This window comes from Saccopteryx bilineata, chromosome 9, assembly GCF_036850765.1.
Source record: "Saccopteryx bilineata isolate mSacBil1 chromosome 9, mSacBil1_pri_phased_curated, whole genome shotgun sequence".
Lineage (NCBI taxonomy): Eukaryota > Metazoa > Chordata > Mammalia > Chiroptera > Emballonuridae > Saccopteryx > Saccopteryx bilineata.
In genome coordinates this window covers 57,303,144-57,325,658 of record NC_089498.1, presented here as the reverse complement: position 1 = coordinate 57,325,658, position 22,515 = coordinate 57,303,144, and the positions used below count along the sequence as shown (strand labels likewise).

At 36.0% G+C, this 22,515-nt stretch overlaps 1 pseudogene; it reads right to left on the bottom strand.

The window, feature by feature from the left end:
• Window positions 1-1,346: 1,346 nt before the first annotated feature.
• LOC136313634 (lupus La protein homolog pseudogene) overlaps window positions 1,347-22,515 on the bottom strand; it is a 118,867-nt pseudogene continuing 97,698 nt past the window's right edge.

Here is a 22,515-nt window from a genome sequence, read left to right as displayed (position 1 = left end):
CATGCACTTCTTCATAATATTTAATTACAATATTTTGTATTTCTGTTGTGTCAGTTGTTATTTCTCCACTCTCATTTCTAATTTTATTTATTTGAGTCCTTTCTCTTTTTTTCTTGGTAAGTCTGGTTAAAGGTTTATCAATCTTGTTTATCCTTTCAAAAAACCAGCTCTTGGTTTCATTGATTCTCTGTATTGTTTCTCTAGCCTTTATGTCATTTATTTCTGCTCTGATCTTTATTATTTTCTTCCTTCTACTACCTCTGGGCTTTACTTGCTGTTCTTTTTCTAGTTCTTTTATATGCAGGGTTAAGTTGTTTATTTGAGCTTTTTCTAGCTTCTTAAGGTATGCCTGTAATGCTATGAACTTCCTTCTCAGTACTGCCTTTCTTGTGTCCCATAAATTTTGAGTAGTGTATGCTTATTATCATTCATTTCTAGAAATTTTTTTTATTTCTTCTTTGATCTCTTTGTTAAGCCATTCATTATTTAATAACATGCTATTTAGTTTCCATGTGTTTGAGTATTTTTCTGTTTTATTGTTGTGGTTGATTTCTGGTTTCATTTCACTGTGATCAGAGAAAATGCTTGATATGATTTCAATCTTCTTAAATTTGTTAAGACTGCTTTTGTACCCTAACATGTGGTCTATCCTAGGGAATGTACCATGAGCACTTGAAAAGAATGTATATTCTGCTACTTTAAGGTGAAATATTCTGAAGATATCTATTAAATCCAGTTAATCTAGTGTGTCCTTTAAGTCTGATGTTTCTTTGTTAATTTTCTTTCTTAAGGATCTATCTAGTGATGTTAGTGGGGTATTGAAATATCCTACTATTGTAGTATTGCTGTTGATCTTGCCCTTTATATTCATCAAAGTATGCTTTATATATTTAGGTTCTCCTGTATTATGTGTGTAGATATTTATAATGATTATATCTTCCTGTTGTATTGCTCCCTTTATTATTATGCTGTGATCTTCTTTATCTCTTACTATAGCCCTTGTTTTAAAGTCCATTTTGTCTAAGTATTGCTACCCCAGCTCTTTTTTTATTTTTATTTGCATAAAATATTTTTTCCTTCCTTTTACCTTCAGTGTATATGTATCTTTTTTTAATAAATAATTTTTTAAACAAGAACCTTTCTTTTGATATTTGATTCTGAAATAACAGAACTGTACATTTAAAAAAATCCTCATTTGGATTACAAAAAGACAAGCTAAACAAATAGTTTCCTTTGTTACAGGCGGACATTGATGTGGACCTAATCCAGTTTTCTTTTTAAAAGCCACTAAAGACAAAAGCAGTTGAAAACCTAATTAAATTTAATAAAAAATTTGTTTACTAAAACTACTGGTCTCCAGCACCATTTTCTGTTTTCTGCTGTTTTGATATAGGTTCTTCTTTGTTTCTTCTCTTGTTCTTTTCACTGGTACAAATGCACCATTTTCATCACATTCATCATCACTATCAAGCTTAGTTTTCTTGCCCTGAAACTGTACTTTTCCTTAGTGGCCCCAGTCTGGGCAGCTTTATTGACCTTTCCTTTTGACTGTGACCTTTTGACTTCCATTTGTTTAAGGGTTCTTGTGGATCTCCTATGATTTTTTTCAATGCTTCTTTTTCCACATCTCCCTCTAGTACTTCCCATGTCACTTCTTTGTTTCTTAATTGTAGGTTACCATTATTTGCATCTTTGGCTTTATCCAGTGCTCCTTTAGCTTTTTTAAAAAAATAAAATTATTCCCTCTTTTGCTCCTCTGAAAAAGTCTATCCATTTTATTTCACTATGATTTGAGAAAAGGATGTGCAAGTTTTCTCTACAGGTCTGATCATCTAGGTCCCCCCCCCAAAATTTAGGAGGCAGCCAATCTTCTAGAGATTTCATTTCAGCATTTTCTGCTAACTTTTGCTTTTCTTCTTGCTCTTGTTTAGCTCACAATTTGGCTTCCACTTTATTTTGCTTTCTTTATTTATTTTTTTGGCAAAATAATCTTCCTTAAAAAGTATTAGCAGTTCTGTGTCTTTGTACTTTTGGCCAGGGGTCTCTACAAACTTTTTAGCAGATTCAATGTTATCAAACACAACAAATATTGATCCCTTAAATATTTGTGCAATGTTCTTCTCATCTAAATATTTAGTACTTGACCTTTATCTTCTAACCATTCTTTTATGTCATCAAGGGTTGCATCAGTAGGGAAGCCTTTTATATAAACAGATGTTTTTTATATCATTTTTATACTCATCAGTCACTTCAGGGAGGGGTTTGTTTGGCAATCTTCTGATTTTGGTTTTATCTTCACTTATTTCCATGAGTTCTGCCTTTGATTTGCTCAATGCTTCTACTATTACATTAATGTCAGTTGTAAGACGGTTTAACCTATTGAATTTTATCATTATTTCCAAAGGTACTCAGCCTTCATCCAGTTTGATTTGCTTCTTTAAAAATTTGTCTCGTGGTAAATTGAAATCACCAAAGTAATACTCAATTTGATGACAGATTTTGGCATCCAGAGCAGTCATTTTTTTATCACCATTTTTCAGCCATTTTCTCTACCTTTAAGATCCCTGTCCCATGAAACCAGGCCAAAAGACCCCTTAGAGTGACTTCAGCATCTCTCCCTCCCAGTGCCCAAGCAGCCCTAACATGTGTAAAGATTCCATTTGTATGAAATTTTTTTCCTTCCTTTTACTTTCAGTGTATATGTATCTTTTTTTTTTTTTTGAGGTGTGTCTCTTATAGAAAGCATATGTATGGGTCTTGTTTTCTAATCCATGCAGCTACCCTATATCTTTTGATTGGATCATTTAATCCATTTACATTTAAGGTTATTATTGATATATAGTTGTAAATTGCCATTTTACTCTTTAAAGCTGTATTCCTCTTTCGCTATATTTTTTTCCCCACTTTGATCTGTTTATAACAGGCCCTTTAACATTTCTTGCAGCATTGGTTTGATTGTAATGAATTCCTTGAGGGTTTTTTCTTTTGTCTGGGAAGCTTTTTATTTATCCTTCAATTTTAAACAATATCCTTGTTGATTAAGAAGTCTTGGTTATAGGCTTTTTTTTCTGCATTACTTTGTGTATTTCTTTTTTTTTTTTTTCTTTTCATTTTTTGAAGCTGGAAACGGGGAGAGATAGTCAGACAGACTCCTGCATGCGCCCGACCGGGATCCACCCGGCACGCCCACCAGGGGTGACGCTCTGCCCACCAGGGGGCGATGCTCTGCCCATCCTGGGGGTCGCCATGTTGCGACCAGAGCCACTCTAGCACCTGAGGCAGAGGCCACAGAGCCATCCCCAGCGCCCGGGCCATCTTTGCTCCAATGGAGCCTTGGCTGTCCAGATCTTGTGGCTGCCTCTGCTGGGTCCAGGTGCGATTTTAAATATCAGCTGTACTCTTAGGTTTGCTTTTACCTACTCCTGGCCTAGGAGAAGTTTCTTTAAAAGTTCGAGTTTTCCTAAAATCCACTTTCTATTGTCTCATTAATGGCTACTTGTTGGGCTCAGTACTGTAATTCAGTAATTAAGTATGGTATTAGATGTGGCCTAGTCCTTAGCTTCAGGTGTCATTCTATCCCTACATTTCATTTATTTATTTTATTTTCTTTCATTTTGGTTTTTTTTCTTCTTTTTCAGCACTCAGTTGGGTTAGTCACAGGGGTCCAGTGGGTGTGGCCCCTATGCTTTCATTGTGTGGTCTGTCTACTAGGCCACTGCTGCTATTGCTGCCAGGGGCATTTGGGCTCAGGTGCTGCTGCCGCCAGCTCAACTCCGTGGCTGTCGCTGCCCTGGTCGGCTCACATGTGCCTGTGTGCACTCATATGGAAAGCTTCCATGGCCGCCCAAGCCTCCAGTGCCTCTGAGGACCAGACTGCACCGCATGCAGTTTTGCTCACAAGCTTGATCATCTGCTCTGGTTTTCACCTCTGTGAGTGGGGTTGCACAAGCCCGCTTGGACCACTTCTGGGGCTGCTTCTGCCTCTGCTGTCGTGGAGGGCTTATCAGCATTGCTGGAAGTTCTCTCATCAGCTCAGACTCCAGCAGCTGTGCAGGGGCATGTCATGTGTCCGCTCAGGTCACTGGCAAGTTTGTCCAACTTCTGCTGCCTCTGAGGGTGCACCCACACACCTGGCAGGTTTGCACACCGGCCAAACCCCCTGCAGCAGCAGCCTTAACTTTCATCCTTGTTTGCTGGCTCTCACACGCCCAGGCTGATGCTCTGGCCTCCACCTCCACCAAGGGTAGACCCATTCAGTGAGCAGGACTGTGTGGGAGCCCAGACCTCCGCAGTGGCAGCAGTGGTTTCTGGCTCCATGGGCCGGCTTGCACATGCTTGCTGGAACCTCAACAGCTGTGCCCTGCTGTCTCTGGTCTGCCGGCCCCAGTCGAGCACTCAGCAGTGCCAGAGATGGTGTAGCTTAGAGCTCTGCACTCTCTGTTTGTGTCAGTAATATGGTGCCTGGCTCTAAGTGCCTTTGTTTTAGCTAGAGTAGGGGAGCCTCTGGTGGACGGGGCACATTCCTTTGCTGATGATGCTGTTCCCAGGAAAAATGTTCACTTTAAATTTGGGGAGAGACTCAGCCTAGGGGTTAGGGTGTCCTCCAGGAGCTCAGGAAAAGTGGCTGTGAGCGAGGTTCTCCATGTAGTTTTTTTAATATGGAGCCTGGGTCTGAGAACCCTGCCTCCTTCTCTCAAACCATGTCTAGGCTTTTTTTCTCAGCCAAATATAGTCTGTAAGCCCCTTCCAGGCTTCAGGGCTCTAGGCTGGTATTCTGGTTTGGGGAATAAGGACCTACAATGCACTGAACAGCCCTCCCCATCATGAAAGTCTCTCCTGGCCGTTGCTCACTCCTGGAAGTGGGTCAGCCCTTTCTGCATCTCCACCTTTCTTTCCTACCAGTCTCAGTGTGGGTTCTTTGGTGGTCCTTGGCTGTAGAATCCTCTTAGTTTAGTCCAAAGTTGGTCTTTCATAATGAGTATTCTCAAATTTAAGTTGTAATCCACCTTGGTTCTGAGAAATGGGAGTTGGAGTGTCTGCCTACTCTGTGGCCATCTTGGAACCCCCCTACATGTGTCTTGAATACAAATGTTCTTGAGTTTTTTGAATAGATACCCAGTAGAGGAATTTCTGGGTAATATGGTAGTTTTATTCTTAGTTTTTTGATGAACCACTATATTTTCATCCATAAAGGTTGCACTAATTTGAATTCCACCAGCAGTGAATGAGAGTTCCTTTTTCTCCACAGCCTTTCCAAAATTTGTTACTGTCTTGTTGATAATAGCCAATCTAACATGTATGAGGTGGTATCTCATTGTAGTTTTGACTTGCATTTTTCTAATAGTGAGAGACAATGAGCATCTTTTCATATATCTGTTGGCCATTTGTTAGTCTGTTCAGGTCCTCTTCCCATTAATTAACTAAAGTGTTTACTTGTTTGTTGCTGAGCTTTGTGAGTTATTTTTATAATTTGGATATTAACCTCTTATCAGAGCTGTTGTTTCTAAATATCATTTCCCATTTGGTTGAGTGTTTGTTTGTTTTGTTGTTGGTTTCTTTTGCTGTGCAAAAGCTTTTAGTTTAATATAGTCCCATTGATTTATTTTTGCCTTTACCTCTCTTGCATTTTGGCTCAATTTATAAATTGTTTTCTACAGCAAAGGTCCATGAGTTTAGTATGTTTGTTTTCTTCTTTGTAATTTATTGTTTCAGATTTTATATTTAGGTCTTTGATCCATTTTGAATTACTTTTTGTGCATGGGGACAAACTGTAGTCAAATTTCATTCTTTTGCATGTGCTTTCCAATATTTTCAGCACCATTTATTGAAGAGGTCTTCTTTTCTCTATTGTGTATTTCTGGCTCCTTTGTCAAAGATGATTTGTACAAAGATGATGTACGGTTTTATTTCTGAGCTTTCAATTCTGTTCCATTGCTCTCTATGTCTGTTTTTCTGCCAGTATTATGCTGTTTTGGTTATTGTGGCTCTGTAGTATAATTTGAAGTCAGGTAGTGTGATAACTTTGGTTTAATTCTTTTTCTTCAGGATTGCTTTTGCTATTCGGGTTTTTTTTTTAAACGATTCCAAACATCCCAAGGCCTTTGAAAAATGCCTTTCACATCATAGGTGCTTGATAAATGTTTGTTGAACAACTACATAAATTGAAAAATAAATAAAATATCTTACTCTTAGTAAGCATAATGTTCCTATAAGTGTAGTGGCAAGGGCAGTCTTACTTAGGAGTTAAAGTGGTAATCTAATAACTGATGTAAGGAGAAGGTGTCTAAGTTAAATATTGCTACATAAGAAACCAGTCAAAACTGAGAATCTTAAAACAATAATTAACATTGCACAGGAGCCCACAGTTCAGCTTAGTTTGCTGGTATCACCAAAGTTATCAACTTCACTAAATTTAAAAGTTATACAAATTTTTATCTAATATACCATTCATATTTTAGTTCTGCCATTTGACTCAATGTACTTTATTGTATTTGCTGGACCCAGGCAGTTGGGGGTTCCTTACCTCTTTCTTACCATCATGATATAATTTTGCCTATTATTCTCACAGTAGAAATAATTTAAAGGAAGCAGCTTTGAGAGAGTAATTTATTGTTGAAATCAACTGGAGGGTATATGAAGCTGAACTGACTTAACCCACTTAAGGACTCAATATAAACTTTAAGATTCTGTCAGGCAGGTGTGGTGATCTACTTGTAACACCACCCAAATAAAGTCTCCTATGTAAGTTACATTGATTGCTGGCCACCTAACAAACTGAAGAAGTCCACCTTTTCTTTCAGTGTCTCCTGACCTCTGTACATGGTGACCAACACGTGACATCTGCATCTAACATAATTGTCATGTCTCCTTTGTCTTTTTTATTCTGCAAAGGGTCATGATATCTTTAAAGAATATAATATATTTACCAGTAGATCTGTGTAATGGTTTCTCAGAACTAAAATTAGTTACACTTCCAGCCCAAATATCTCATAAAGCTTATCTTGTCTTTGTTAGAATAGCACATCTGGAGATATTCAATATGCTTATGAATTTTATTAATGATTGCTTTTTTGATTTCTTAACTATGTAGTTCCTACATTTTCCCCTTGCAACATATTACTAAACTGTAGGGTGACATTTTAAGACCATGTAAGACATAATATTATTTTATTATTGTAGTATATTGCTTTTTTACTGTTATATATATTCCTTATTATTGTCAATATTTTGCATTGTGCTCTATTTTTATACTAAAATATTTTTGCTAAATTAGATTTTATCAATTTATTGTTAATATATGAACTGATAGCTTTTTTTATTGTGTCCACCACATTTTTACTTTGAAATTGTTCTGTGATTTTTTTTACACTTCTCTATTGCAAGCAACCTATAAGACAAATTTTATCATTTTCTAATCAGAGAATGTTTATTTAACTAATGTTTGAGTAATTACTTTTGCCAAGATTTTTGACATCCTTAGAATTCTTATCCTATTCTTAATTTGTACTTTCTGTTTATTTAGCCGATCTTGTTTACCTTTTTCCTGTTTCCTAACTTTTCTTCTATTTTTTGTATATATTTTCCTTGTATTTTCTACATTTTTTTAATTACAATTTATGGAATGTACTACCGAGTCTTTTTTAAAATTCTATTCATATAACTACACATTTTTAATTTTATTTATTTTTTGTGACAGAGACAAGATAGTCAGAGAGAGGGACAGATAGGGAGAGACAGAGGAAGGGAGAAAGATGAGAAGCATTAATTCTTTGTTGTGGTACTTTAGTTGTTCGACTATTTTCTCATATGTGCCTTGACCACGGGGCTACAGCCTACCGAGTGACACCTTGCTTGAGCCAGTGACCTTGGGCTCAAGCTGATAAGCCTTGTTCAAACCAGGTGAGCCCATGCTCAAGCTGAAGACCTTGGGGTCTAAAACCTGGGTCCTCTGTGTCCCAGTCTGACTCTCTATCCACTACGCCACCGCCTGGTCAGGCTATACATTTTTATTAACAAGGTGAATAGTAATGCTCTACTTTTGTCATGATCAGAAACACAATGTAGATATTATCAAGCATGAACTGTCAAGGCAAAACCTCTTTCATGCCCTTTTCCATTTTATCATCTTTGACTACAGATTTAGTTCATATTCTTTAAAAATGTTTATTAATAGTAAATTTCTTTGTTTCTTGTGATTATTGTGTTTATATTTTATTTTAAGTGGATTTCTTTTCTATGTTCTATTGCTTCTTTCCTTTCTCCTACTCCTGCCTTTCTCCTTGTGTATGGTGTAAGTTCCTCTCATTCTCTCCAACAAGCTTCAGATCTCTTAAAAGTATTGTAAAAAATAACGTCTTGATTTGAAAATGGGGGCATTATCGATTCAGTCACAAGTTTGGTTGGTAATTTAGTTCTGTTCATAGCCCTATATCTTTATATTTCATGGACACCTTGTTTAAGTTTAAATAGAGAGTTGGTTTCAAAATCCTTCTAAAAATTGCAATTTATTTACTTCATTTCCTATATTCAGCTAGTGAGCCAAGATTGCCATACCACCCTTTGGAGCATTCTTAGCTCTCCTTACCTGGTAGAAGCCAAATTCTTAACTGTCACAGGCTGGCTCCAGACTGTGAACTCAGTAGAACAATGGTTTTAGCTTTAATTATCTCTTGTTATCTTTATGTATGTGTAGTTGCTGTCTTAATTTTGATCCAGCTGTGCCATTTTATATGTAAATTCACCATTAAAATTACTAGCCTTGCTGATATCGTTTCTTGAATTTCTCTATATTTTTTGTTTGTTTTATTTTGTTTCATCTTGGCTATCCTTAGTCTCCTATCTCCTAGGTCTTGGATTTTAACCATTCTTTGTAATATAAATATACTTTATGGCTCCCAAATTAGCTTCTACAGCCAACACATTTTCAGTTTGGTAAACAAGAAGAATTTATTGATTTAATAATTCTGGCCTCTGAGATGACAGAAAATCTTGGACAGGTAAAGACCAAAGCTTCTTTTATTACTTTAGTTGAAATTTCTTTAATTTACATCTGGTTCTATTATTCTAATGAATTGTATATTTCCTAAAGTGTTTTTGAAAAGGGAAATAAAGGTTTTTTTCCTGTAAAAATAGTTATCTCATAATATTATTTTTTCCAGAATGATTGAACTGAAATTTTTTAGTAGAGAAAGCATAGTTGCCAATTATTCTGAACAATTATCTGTTATTTTCTTTCCCCTCCAGTGGCAAAAATAATTATTTGCTTTATTGATTTCCTTTTTTCTGGCAAATTGGTTCTATTTCTTTTTCTCCCCTTTTGTTCACTAATATTCTAATATTTAAATGTTTGTTAATAGTTTAAGATTTTCTTGAGTTATTTTTGTTGCTGTTGTTTTGTTTTAGTTTTGCTTTTATTTTTTTTGGGGGGGGTCATATTTAATGGTACTTTTTATCCTTTGCCATTAAAATGCAGTTTAGTTAGGAAGGTTAATGAAAGAATCTCTTTGCACACAGGACTTTATATGTGTGAACTGGTTGGTGAAATAAACTACTTTGTAAATAAAACATACCTGACTTATCAGTACGAATAAATTAGATAAAGAATGGGAGAATTTGGATTAAGAGCTTGAGCAGTGAAAGAATATGTTTCTCTCCTCTTAGCATGCAGTTATGGGAGTAAAGGAGATTTCACAGAGCTGGGATTTATTGGAAAGTTAGAAAATTTTGAGACAGAGATGAATAAAAAAGAGGAAAACGAGCACTCAAGTTCATCTAAGCTCAATAAAGAGGTAAATAATTTTCTTCATACTTTACTAGAATCTGCTTGAAAGAGATTATAATTTTGTATGTATTTGAGTCTTATTTATGATGTCCTTGTAGACTTTTTTATAAAAATGAAAATTGTTGCTCATAATTTTTATAACATTTTAAGTTTTCAGTGTGGCAAGAAAAATAGTATACCAGCTCACAGTCATTGAGTATTTACTATGTGCACTGCTCTGTGCTGAGCTCTTTAGAAGCAATCTATACCTACCCTATAAAGTGGGTGCTCCAAGCAAAACAGCTAGTAAGTGACAGAGCCAGAAGAATTTCAATTTTAAGTTTTCTAATTCTGTGATACTCTTTTTGTAAGAACTTTACACACTCACTGTGTTATACTCTGTAGCTGTTTTTCAACTATGGGATTCTGCTTATCCAGACACAGAAGTTTGGATCTTGGCTGAATATCTTAGAATGTGGAATTGGTGGTTGGTGGCACTGGATTGGGGAGAATGTGTAGCTTTAAATCTAGAAAAGCTATTTCTTATTATACACTTATAGAGCCAGAGTGAGTGACCCTTAAAAAGGAAAGAGTTGTTGTTCATTATACTATTCTGGATAAGTGTTCCTTATCATGGTAGTAAATTACTCAGACAGTCCTACTTCGCAGGATTCTTGCTTCCAGAGAAAGTGATGCTGCCTGAGTGACTGCAGCAGAGACTGTGAGTCAGAGAGAAAGAGCCAGCCTCAGAGAGAAGTCCAATGCCAAATGCAGCTGTCCAAAGAAATAAAACTGAATCTGACTGACAGAACTCAAAGCCTTCCAGAGGAAAGAGCACAGCCCAAAAACTATGGTGGCTGATTTGAAATACTGTGTATTTAGACCCCGGGGAAACCCTATCAAAACATCTCTGAGGAGTGCTTTACTGGATATATTTAACAAGAACACGAGGTATTCATTAAGATGAAGATGATACACTGAAATTGTACCTTGGAGTTCATCTCTAAGATTTGTTCCAGCCTAGCTCAGTTAATCTGTTTTTTACATGATTATGGTCAGTGAATTGTGATTAAAAAGCCAAAGGGTTGCCTGACCTGTGGTGGTGCAGTGGATAAAGCATTGACCTGGAACACTAAAGTTGCCGGTTCGAAACCCTGGGCTTGCCTGGTCAAGGCATGTATGGGAGTTGATGCTTCCTGCTCCTCTCCCCTTTCTCTCTCTCTCTCTCTCTCTCTCCCTCTCTCTCACCCCTCTCTCTGAAAAATAAATAAATAAAATCTAGAAATATATATATATATATACACACACACACACACACAAAGGGTTATTTTAGGAAACTATATTTTTATATAAACCACCATCATTTGTTAATTTTTAAAAAATACTAATTATTAATATTATTGTACTTAACCAAAAACACCAAACAGGAGAATGGACAAGCTTTCCCAAGGACATTATGTAGTTTTGGCATCTTATGAGATCCATTGTCTCAGATTTTTAAGGTGCTACCCTATCAAGTCCATGAATAATTTATTTTGCTTAGAGAAAATTAAGGGCAAATATACTATTTAAAACAGTTTACTGTGAAACAGAACACATATGCAGGAAAGCACATAAAATAAATTTACATCTTAACAAATTGTCATATTGGCCAATAAATATAAGATTTCCAATATTTCACCTGCCAGGATACTATGTAGGAACTTCAAACTAAAGTGTAGAGTAGAAAAACCAAGGTATTAAATGAGGCATTAAATATGAAAAAATATATTTTTTCTGAAACAGGAACTCTGTATTACACATCTCTAAATCTTATAAGCTGTGATAACTGCTATTAAAAAGTTTAATATTATAGGCCCTGGCCGGTTAGCTCAGTGGTAGAGCATCGGCCTGGCATGCAGAAGTCTCAGTTTCGATTCCCGGCCAAGGCACACAGGAGAAGCACCCATCTCCTTCTCCATCCCTCCCCCTCTCCTTCCTCTCTGTTCTCTCTTCCCCTCCCGCAGCTGAGGCTCCATTGGAGCAAAGATGGCCCGGGCGCTGGGGATGGCTCCTTGGCCTCGGCCCCAGGCACTAGAGTGGCTCTGGTCGCGGCAGGGCGACGCCCTGGAGGGGCAAAGCATCGCCCCCTGGTGGGCAGAGCATCGCCCCCTGGTGTGCGTGCCGGGTGGATCCCGGTTGGGCGCATGCGGGAGTCTGTCTGACTGTCTCTTCCCGTTTCCGGCTTTGGAAAAATACAAAAAAAAAAAAAAGTTTAATATTATAGAAGTATTCATATTTATGAATATATGGTCTGTTTTCTATATGATAAAATAATGGCCTTTTTATTCCCAAGATTGAAGTCACTTTTTTTAAATTCCAAAGAAGACCCTCATTTACATCTCCTCCTTTCTGCTGTTTAACTGGTATGTATATTTTTTGTACTTACAAATACTTGCTTGAATAGGGTACCAAATGATTTGAATGGAGGTACCCTATGTTGGAGTCAAGAGTCCTCTCAGTAACTACTAAAAGATATTGAAAAAAATGTATCTGTGAAGCTTTCCTATACAACTTGGGTTTCTCCTAAAATCTACAGCTTATGAATATTGAGTAATACGTGTAGTAATAATTTAATTGACTTAACACTCACCTATATTTTAATTCAAGCTTTTATTCTATCAAATAGTCACTTCCAGCACTTTTGAGACAGATTCTCAAGTATTTACTGAGAGGTTTCATATTTCCACATACAATTCTCTTCTTGCTAAGTATTATAGCCCTGTGCCATTGCTTTCTGCCTTAATATTTACAGGACACTAGTGTTTTTTGTCCTTTTTTTTTTGTTGTTGTCATTTTTGTTTTTTGTGTGTGAGAGAGAGAAGGAGAGAGGGAGGGAGGGAGAGAGAGACAGACAGACAGGAAGGAAGGGAGATGAGAAGCATCAATTCATAGTTGCGGCACCCTAGTTGTTCATTGATTGTTTTCTCATATGTGCCTTGACCAGGGGCTCTAGCCAAGTCAATTACCCCTTGCTCAAGCCAGCGACCTTGGGTTTCAAGCCAGAGACCATGGGGTCATGTCTGTGATCCCATGCTCAAGCTGGTGGACCCTCACTTAAGTTGGCAACCTCAGGGTTTGAACCTGGGTTCTCAACAACACAAGCAGATACTCTCTACCCTGTGCCATCACCTGGTCACTGCTCGCAAAACTCTCTTAGAAAGCTGAGGCAGCATTTTTCTTAGGGGGAAAGACTGGTATTCTATTGCAAAGCGAATCCTAGTAGCTCTTTTGTTTTATTTTGTATTAGTCAATAACCATCATCATCATCATCACCACCATCTTAATCTTACAGTTTTTTTACCCTAAAACTTTAAACAATATTTAGTGAATACACTCTTTTCATTTTGATTTACTTACTGTGGCTTATAGGACTAAGACATCAATTCATTACGGACCAATTTATTCTGGGAGACAAATACTAGTGTCAAAGACAAAGCTGTACTCAAAATGGATCCTTTTCTCTGAAGACTAATATTTTCTTACTTAATCAAATAAGAAGTGTTTTTCTCTTGAGCCTTTGTGCATTCGCAGAAGACTCCTTAGTCTTTGTGTCACATACTGGTTTGACAAATGCTATGGAGATGTCTTTACCCAATTGGTGCAGTAAAAGCTCAAGACGGATTCCTATTGTGCAAACATGCTATGGCTATAGTCATGAGTCCACTATTCAGACTCAGGAGAGCTGTTATGTATGTAGCTATAGTTACCAGCAAGCTCTTTTATTTTCTACCCTGTTTGTAGGAGTTCAATTCTAGCTTTAGTAAAATAGGGCAAAACATAAGGTGAGCAGCAGACTAATATATAGTAAGTGGCTTACTGCTCTGGCATAATACATATTTGAAAAGGCCAAGTAATCAATATGAATAAAACACATTCTGTGTCTACAACAATACTGATTCAATAATATTTGCGTTAGCGTTTTTTTTTTTTTTTTTTTTGGTGAGAACTTCTTAGGGGAAATAAAGTGACAGGCTCCTGCATGCACCCCAACTGGGATCCACTCAGCAACCCTTGTCTGAGCCAATGCTCTGCCCATCTGGGGCCATGCTCGCAACTGAGCAAATTTTAATGCCTGAAGTAGAGGCCCTCCAGAGCCATCCTCAGTGCCTGGAGCCAATGTACTCAAACCAATCAAGCCATGGCTGTGAGAGGGGAGGAAGAGAAAAAGATAGAAGGAGAAAGGAGAGGAGAAGCAGATGGTCACTTCTCCTATATGCCCTTACCAGGAATTGAACCCAGAGCATCCACATGCCAGGCTGATGTTTAACCACTAAGCCAACCAGCTTGATTCTGCATTACAAATTCTACTACATTATTCTAGTACAAATTTCACTACTAGCCATATATGTTGGGGGAATATGGCACAACGGAAATGAACCCTAGTTTTGGAGTGCAACAACTTGTGTTTGAGTACCACCTCTGTCATTGCTTCATTGTATCACCATCTACTATTGATGGTCTACGTTCCTATTAAAAAGTAGAAATTTGATATAAATGGAGGTTCAGTCTCTGTATAGTCCTCACATTTTATGAAATCCACTATTGTTATGCTGAGTCATCCTAAGAAAGTTTTAATTAGATTTTCCAGTAGAAGTAAAATACAGAATTTTTATTTTTATTTATTGATTGATCACCTTTTAATGACCATTTAAAATACTGAAAGCACATAAGAGAAAGTTCTTTTTCCTTAAAGAAAATTAAAAAAATCACATGATATTGTTGAAGAACATTAGAAATTAGTAAAATATAGTTTCTGGCATTGATACAGCAACATAAATTTCTTCATACTATAACATTTACAAAAGGAAGACCAGAGTGTTTCTTTCAAATCAAATACAAAGCTGAATTTCACATTAAAGAGTTTGCTTACTTCATGCATTAAAAATAATTTTCATTGATTTTTTAGAAAGAGAGAGAAAGGGGGTGGCACAGAGAAGTAGGAAGAATCAACTCATAGTAGTTGTTTCCCGTATGTGCTTTGACCATGCAGAACCAGGGTTTTGAACCTGCGACCTCAGTGTTCCAGTTTGATGCTTTATCAACTGCACCACCACAGGTCAGGCTATTTTTTTGCATTTTTTAAGCTAACATGTGTTGATATGGAGGACTAATAAAAGAACACAAAGCAATAAAGAGTATCATTCTTTACCTTATTGTTAATAAACAGCCAACTGTTTATTTAAACTCCCTTCAAGTTTTATTTTGAATAAGTGAATCTTAAATGCAATTCTTCCAGACATAGCTTTAGAATTTTACCTGTTGTCTTGTAGTTAATATGTCAGCAACACTAAACAATTTTTTTTTAAAGCTCAGAGGTTCTTAGGAGCTGACTCATAAAATACTAACCATTTTAAGTTGAATATAATTCAATTCCATTGGTCTGATTGTTCCTGCTCTAGTAAGATAAGTACCTTACTTAGTTGAAATAAAAGGATTTATTGCTGACTTCCTAAAGTAAAAAATTCAATGTAATTCCCTAGAAGAATTTAGTCAAAAAATGATGATTTTAAATTAACAGTGATGATTTTAAACTAAATTTTAGGTAACTGAATTTAATAAAACAGAATGGCATAATTGCCAGCCAAGTTTCAACTTATGTTTTATTGGTTCTAAAATCATTAAAGATAGTTGTGATACAGGTGCATGTGGAGAAAATTTGCTTTTTACTGAGTCCTTATAATAATTTACCATCTGAGGGTGTTATATTAAGTGGGACCTTTGAAACCATGTCAACACAATAAATTAAAAATTAAAATAAAAAAATAATTTACTATCCTGATACATAGGTGTAGTGAGAAAGGAAAACATTTGTTTCATGCCTCCTTTAAAAATGTAATGCTGAATTCAGGGCAATAAATTTTTTATGTACCTTATAATTCCACATTTCCATGCAATATTGTCCATTAGCTTAAAGATTTATGTTAAGAACTTTCTGCAAGCTTTTTATTCTGAATTTGGAAATTTAAGATTTGGAAGAGAGTTTAGTAGTTAGTTTATCAAACTGATTCATTTCAAATATGAAAACAAAAGGGAAAATGTTGATGAATGCATTTCTTAAGGTTAAACATCTAATAAGCATTGTGGTTTTCAGACCTGACAAACATATATCTAAACTTAAAGGATAAACTAAGCATAGGGCTTGCCTTGGTTATATGAATTGGTCTTAGACAAGAGTAGTCTCATGTTATATCTCCCCCAACCAGGCAATTTACTTTGACATTGGTGTATTATCTTCTAACTTTTTGGGGGGATTTTTGCATTATCTCCAAACCTTCTCCACTCTTCCTGAAGCTTTTTTGTTTACTGCATGAAATTTGTACCCTTGTAGCTTAGGTTATGTCACTTAGCAGTTTTGTGATCTTGGTCAAGATACGTAAATTCTTTATGCCTTATTTTCTTTTTTCTGCTAAATAAAAATAATAGTAGATTTGAGAATTAAATAGAGTCATGTATAGAAAATATTTAGTACCAAGCCTAAAAAAATGACAAATGGTAAAAAAACTTAGTGGTATAATCATTACTTCCTTAATTGTTAGAAATAATTAATTGTTAAAATTATTTTTGATCTAGATAAACTTTTCTTTTTTTTAATTTTTATTAATTTTATTTTATTTTGTTGACATGAATTCAAGTATCCCATTCAATATAACACCCTCACCCCCCATTCTTGTGTCCCAAATTACATCCTTTTTACCCCCTTCCCCTTAACTCCCTCCCCCTTTCTCTCTGGGATTTGCTGTCCTGTTATCTGTATCTATGTGTTACGTATTTATAATTTCACTACTCCCTTCACCTTCTCTGATCCCACACCATCATTCTCCTTCCCTCTGACAGCTATTCCTCTGCTCCCTGTGACCCTCTCGCTGCCTCTATTCCATTCCACAGTTCACTTTGTTCATTATTTTCCACATATAAATGAGATAATATGATATTTGTTTTTCTCTCCCTGGTTTATTTCACTGAGCATAATAATCTCCAGGTGCACCCATGCCATTGCAAAAGGTAAGATTTCCTTCTTTTTTGTGGCTGTGAAGTATTCTGTTGTGTATAGGTACCACAGCTTTTTAATTCACTCTTCCACTGATGGATACTTAGGCTGTTTCTAGATCTTGGCTATTGTAAACAATGCTGCAATAAACATGGGAGTGCATATCTTCTTTTGGATCAGTGATTTAGTATTCTTAACATAAATTTCTAAAAGTGGGATAGCTGAGTCAAAAGGAAGTTTCATTTTTAATTTTTTAAGGAAATGCGATACTGTTTTCCACAGTGGTTGCACAACTCTGCATTCCCACCAACAGTGCAGGAGGGTTCCCCTTTTTCCACATCCTCACCAGCATTTATTGTGTGTTGTTTTGTTAATGAGCGCCATTCTGACAGGTGTGAGGTGGTATCTCATTGTGGTTTTAATTTGCATTTCTCTGATGATTAGAGATGTTGAATATTTTTTTACATGTCGAATGGCCATCTGTATGTCCTCAGTGGAGAAGTGTCTATTCAGTTTCTTTGGCCATTTTCAAATGGCTTGTTTACCTTCCTGGTGTTGAGTTTCAGAAGTTCTTTATAAAATTTGGTTATTATCCACTTATCAGACATATTGGCAAATATGTTCTCCCATTGTCTGGGTTGTCTTTCTATTTTGTTAATGGTGTCTTTTGTTGTGCAAAAGCTTTTTAGTTTGATATAGTCCCATTTGTTTATTTAGTCCTTTATTTCACTTGCCTGTGAAGATAAATTGGCAAAAATATTGCTACGAGGGATATCGGAGAGTTTATTGCCTATGTTTTCTTCCAAGATGTTTAGGGTTTCATGACTTACATTTAAGTCTTTTATCCATTTTGAGTTTATTTTTGTGAATGGTGTAACTTGGTAGTCTAGTTTTAATTTTTTGCTTGTACCTGTCCAATTTTTCCAACACCATTTATTGAAGAGACTGTCTTTAGTCCATTGGGATGCTCTTAATGCCTTTGTCAAATATCAGTTGACCATAAAGCCATGGGTTTATTTCTGGGTCCTCTGTTTTGTTCCAATCTGTATGCCTGTTTTTATGCCAGTAACAAGCTGTTTTGATTACAATGGCCTTGTAGTATAACTTGGTATCCAAAAGTGTGATACCTCCCACTTTATTCTTTATTTTCAAGATTGCTGAGACTATTTGTGTTCTCTTTTGGTTCCATATAAGTTTTTGGAATATTTATTCTATGTCTTTGAAGTATGCCATTGGTATTTTAATAGGAATTGCATTGAATATATAGATTGCTTTGGGTAATATACACATTTTAATGATGTTTATTCTTCCTATCCATGAACATGGTATATGCTTCCACTTGTTTATATCTTCCTTGATTTCTTTTTTTAATGTCTTAAAATTTTCTGAATACAAGTCTTTTACCTCTATGGTTAAATTTACTTTGAGGTATTTTATTTATTTATTTTTGTTGCAATAGTAAATTGTTTTCTTAATATCTTTTTCAGACAATTTTTGTTGGTGTATAAAAATGCCACTGATTTCTTAATATTAATTTTATATTCTGCAACCTTGCCAGATTTATTTATCATGTCCAGTAGTGTTTTGACTGACACTTTAAGGTTTTCTATGTACAGTATTGTAGTCATCAAATAATGATAGTTTTACTTCTTTTTCAATTTGTATGCCTTTTATTTCTTCTTCTTGTCTAGGACTTTCAGTACTATGTTGAATAAGAGTGGTGAAAGGAGGCACCCCTGCCTTGCTCCTGATCTTAAGAGGATTGCTTTTAATTTTTGCCCATTGAACATGATGTTGGCTGTCAGTTTGTCATAGATGACTTTTATCATCTTGAGGTATGTTTCCTGTATTCCCACTTTGCTGAGAGTTTTGATCATGAATGGGTGCTGGATTTTATCAAATGCTTTTTCTGCATCTATTAATATAATTATGTGATCTTTAGTCTTCATTTTGTTTATGTTATGAATTACATTTATTGATTTGCAAATATTGTACCAGCCTTGTCTCACCAGAATAAATCCCATTTGATCATGATGTATAATTTTTTTTAATGTATTGCTGGATTATTTTGCTAATATTTTTTGAGAATTTTTGCATCTATGTTAATCAGGGATATTGGCCTATAGTTTTCTTTTTTGTAACTTTTTTACCTGGTTTTGGAATGAGAATAATGCTTGCTCATTAAAGGACCTTGGAAGTTTTTATTTTTCTTGTATTTTTTGAAATAGCTTGTGAAGGATAGGTGTTAGTTTTTTGAATGTTTGGTAAAATTTGACTATGATCCATTAGTCCAGGACTTTTGTTTGCTGAGAGTTTTTGATAACAGTTTCAATATCATTGGTTGTAATCAATCTGCTTAAGTTTTCTGATTCTTCCAAAATGAGTTTTGGAAGATTGTATGTTTTTAGGACTTTATTCATTTCACCTAGGTTGTCCAATTTTTTGGCATATAGATCTTCATAGTATTTTCTTACAATCCTTTGTATTTCTGCAGTGTCAGTTGTTTCTTCTCCACTTTCATTTCTAATATACTTATTTGAGTTTTCTCTCCTTTTTTTCTTTTTTGGATGAGTCTGGTTAAAGGTTTGTCAATCCTATTTACTTTTTCAAAGAACCAGCTCTTGGTTCATTGATATTTTGTATTTTATTTTTAACCTCTATGCCATTTATTTTTGCTCTCATCTTTATTATTCCCTTCCTTCTACTTCTTCTGAGCTTTATTTGTTGTTCTTTTTTTCTAAATCTTTTAGATGCCAGGTTAAGTTATTTATTTGAACTTTTTCTTGCTTCTTAAGAATTGCCTATAATTCTATGAACTTCCATCTCAGGACTGCTTTTCCTGATTTCCTAAATTTTGAGTTGTTGTATGTTCATTTTCATTTGTTTTAAGGAAATTTTTTATTTCTTCCTTGATCTCATTGTTAACTCATTTATTACTTAATAACATGCTATTTAGTCTCCAAGTGTTTGAATGTTTTTCAGTTTTTCTATTGTAGTTGATTTCTAGTTTTATGCTATTTTAATCAGAGAAGATGCTTGATGTAATTTTAATCTTCTTAAATTTATTGAGACTTGTTTTGTGTCCTAACATGTTGGCTATCCTAGAGGATGTACCATGAGCACTTGAAAATAATGTGTATTCTGCTGCTTTGGGGTAAAATGTTCTGAAGATATCAATTATATCTTGTTGATCTATTATCATCTGTCATTTAAGGCCACTGTTTCTTTGTTAATTTTTTCTCTGAAGGATCTATCTATTGACATTAGTGAGATATTAAAATCCCCTACTATTATAGTATTGTTGTCAATCTCCCCATTTGCATCCATCAAACTCTGCTTTATATATTTAGGTGTTCCTATATTAGGTCCATGAATAATTTTAATGGTCATATACTCCTGTTCGATTGCTCTCTTTATCATTATGCAGTGACCTACTTTATTTTTTACTATAACCTTTTAAAGCCTATTTTGTCAGATATACTTATTGCTACACCAGCTTTTTTTTTCATTTCCATTTGAATAAAATACTATCACTTCACTTTCAGTCTATGCGTATATTTTGTTCTGTGGTGAGCCTCTTGTAGACAGCATATGTGCAGGTCCTGTCTTTTTATCCATGCAGCTACCCTATGTGTTTTGATTGGAGCATTTAATCCATTTACATTTAAGTTTATTATTGATATATAGTTATTTATTGCCATTTTATTTTTAATTTTTATTTTTTTTATTTTTAATTTTTTTTTTTTTTGTATTTTTCTGAAGCTGGAAACGGGGAGAGACAGTCAGACAGACTCCTGCATGCGCCCGACCGGGATCCACCTGGTACACCCACCAGGGGCAACGCTCTGCCCACCAGGGGGTGATGCTCTGCCCCTCTGGGGCGTCACTCTGCCGTGACCAGAGCCACTCTAGCGCCTGGGGCAGAGGCCAAGGAGCCATCCCCAGCGCCCGGGCCATCTTTGCTCCAATGGAGCCTTGGCTGCAGGAGGGGAAGAGAGAGATAGAGAGGAAGGAGGGGTGATGGAGAAGCAAATGGGCACTTCTTCTATGTGCCCTGGCCAGGAATCGAACCCGGGTCCCCCTGCATGCCAGGCCGACACTCTACCGCTGAGCCAACCGGCCAGGGCTTATTTTTTAAATGTACAATTTTCTTTTTGTAGATTTTTTTCTTTGCTCTTTTTACAGTAGGCATCTTAACATTTCTTGTAGTATTAGTTTGGTTGTAATGAATTTCTTGAGGTTTTTTTTTCTGGGAAGCTTTTTATTTCTCCTTCAATTTTAAATGATAGCATTGCTGGATAAAGAAGTCTTGTTTTTAGGTCCTTGTTTTGCATCACTTTGAATATTTCTTGCCAATCTTTTCTGACCTCAAGTGCTTCTGTTGAGAAGTCAGATGTCATCCTTATGAGGGCTCCTCTGTAGGTAATTAACTGCTTTTCTTCTGCAGCTTTTTATTTTCTTTCTTTGTCTCTTTGGCACTTTAATTATGATGTGTCTTGGTGTAGGCTTCTTTGGATTTCTTTTTAATGGTACTCTCTGTGCTTCTTGAATTTGTGTGACTTTTTTCTTCATCAATTTAGGGAAGTTTTCAGCTATGATTTCTTTAGACAGGTTCTCTATCCCTTGTTCATTCTCTTCTCCTTTAGGAACGCCTATGTTGCGGATGTTGTTTCTATTCTTGTTGTCACAGAGCTCTCTTAGAGTTTCCTCAGACTTTTTGAGCCTCTTTTCTCTTTGCTGCTCTGCTTCCGTGCTTTTGTTTATCTTGTCCTCTAAATCATTGATTTAATCCTCTGCTTCATCCAGCCTGCTGTTGATTCCTTCTAGTGCAGACTTCATTTCTGATATTTTATTTGTCATTTTTGGAAGGTTTTTTTTTTATGATTTTGCTGTATTTTTTTATGCTTCGTATTTCTTTATTTAGGTGCTCATTATGTCCATCCATTGTTGCTCTAAGATCCTTGAGCATCTTAAAAATCATTATTTTAAACTCTGTATCTGGCAGTTTGGTTACTTGTATTTCATTTAGTTCCTTTTTTGTGGGTTTCTCTTGGTGATTCATTTGGGTTAATTTTCTCTGTCAGCCCATTTTGTCTGTGTATTAGGTAGTGCTGTCTGACTTTGAAAATTTTGTATTTTTTTATGAGAAAGATAGGCTTGGTTGTAATGTCCTCCAGGCCACTTGTTTACCTTATTCTAGGAATGCTTCTTGAGTTTTCCTTTTTCCTCCTATTGTATGTTAGTATTAAATGCAGCTGGTCCTTTTGTGAATATGGTTCTTCTTTCAGGCTGGCTGGCTCTATGGGCCAACCTTGATCATGTGTATTACATGCTGTGCAATGTCTGTCCTGTTGGACAAATTTATAATTCACAGTGCTATAAGCCACAGTGTCTAGCACCTGGTAGAGTCCTCCTTTGGGCATGCTGCTTGTGTAGCTAACTGAGTCTAGTGTTGGTGATGCCTGTTACCCACTACCAGTTTTCTTGGTTTTAAGTCTTCTTGGGTTGACATCTGCTGTTGTTTGTAATATGCTGTGGGCTACCTGTCTGCAGATCCACATTTTCTGCTGTTTGTATCTGTGTTTTATGTGCCTGGGTAGTGTGGGAGGGGCCTACCTCTGTATAAGAATTAGCTTCCTCCTGCTTAGAGATGATAGCAGCTCTGTAAAAGCCCCAAGCTCTGTAAGACTTGCTTCCACATTTCAGCTGCTCCACCTACTCTTGC